The 1,261-nt window shown below is 56.3% G+C and overlaps 1 long non-coding RNA gene across 1 annotated transcript in view; it reads right to left on the reverse strand.

Moving 5' to 3' along the window:
• Positions 1-1,261, reverse strand: part of LOC107184408 — a 1,682-nt gene continuing 421 nt past the window's right edge. The window contains exons 2-3 of the long non-coding RNA XR_001515240.1: positions 1,060-1,212; positions 1-50 (exon numbers count right to left, since the gene is read on the reverse strand). This is a non-coding gene — a long non-coding RNA (uncharacterized LOC107184408). The remainder of the gene's footprint in view (positions 51-1,059; positions 1,213-1,261) is intronic.

A 1,261-nucleotide genomic window follows, 5' to 3' on the forward strand; every position in this document is an offset into this window, starting at 1 on the left:
GACTGGTGCCCGGGCTCCCGCCGCCTCGGGGGCGCTGGGGCTGGCGTCTCCTGGTGGAGGAAGCAACATGTAAAAGGAAGAGTGGGAGAGGCTCTCAAGCCCCTTCCCTGTGCGCCTACAGGGGCACTTCCCCACTATGTCCCCTTCCCATCACAAAGAAAGGAAAGGAAGAAAAAATAAAATAGGAAAGGAAAGGCAGAGTGGAAGGGAAGGAACCCTGGCCTCCCCCCTTCCCTTGTTTCCGGTTCTTAACATCTTCACAGCAGCCTGCAGAGCCCGGCGTGACCTGCCCGGCTCCGCTCGCTGACCTCTCCACTCTAACCCGCTCCTCCATGGTTCTAGGTCTCCAGCCAGAGTGACCTCCGGATGCAGAGGCCAGTCGCACTCTGCTTCAGGGCCTTTGCACTTGCTGTTCCCAGTTCCTGCCATGCTCTTCCCCCGGGATACCTGATTGGTCCACTCCCTCACTTCGTGGTGCCACTCAAATGTCACAGTCTCAGCGATGCCCTCTCTGAGCATATTTTGTAAAATTGCGATTCTCTCCCCAACTCAGAGTGACATGCCCTAGTCCCCTTCCCCAGTTTCCTTTTCATTGCACTTCTCAATGTCTAATACCCCATGTAGTGCACTTAGTTATCTTGTATGTTACCTGTTTCACCCACTAGAGTGTCAGTTGTGAGGACAGGGTTTTTTTCATTGCTGTATCCCTCACCCCCAAACAGGGCTAGAACAGCACCCAGTCCAGTCGGGGCGCAGGAACTGGTGTAAATGAACAGCAGCAGTTCCTGATGACTGAGAGGCTCCCTGTGCCGAGTTCAATGCCTAAGGCCGAGGCTCGCTGAATACTCAAAGGTTCCCTGGGAGGCAGGCACTGCTATTAACCCCATTTGAGCAGATGGAGAAACAGAGGCCCAGAGAGAAGTGACAGGCTCAACACCACGTGAAAGGGGATGCCGCGGCCAGAATTCGAATTCAGGTTGGTTTGACTCAGAAGTGTGCTCAAGACCATCTTCTCGCGGTCGTTTCCCTGGCCGTCAGGGCCCCACCCACCCACCTTACCTAGGGACTTGGGCCTCTCGCTGGCATAGATGCCCCGGGGTTCAGAGGGACCCAGGCGTCCATAGGAGCCAGATCCAGAGAAGCCACTGTCCCCACAGAAGGTCGAGGGTGGAGAGTCAGGACCTCCCGTGGAGCTGGGGTCTTCGTAGAAGCCTGGATTGGGGAGAAAGGGAGAGACGAAAGGGGGCTTGGCTGGGGAAAC

The sequence above is a fragment of the Myotis davidii genome, unplaced genomic scaffold, assembly GCF_000327345.1.
Source record: "Myotis davidii unplaced genomic scaffold, ASM32734v1 scaffold566, whole genome shotgun sequence".
Classification (NCBI taxonomy): domain Eukaryota; kingdom Metazoa; phylum Chordata; class Mammalia; order Chiroptera; family Vespertilionidae; genus Myotis; species Myotis davidii.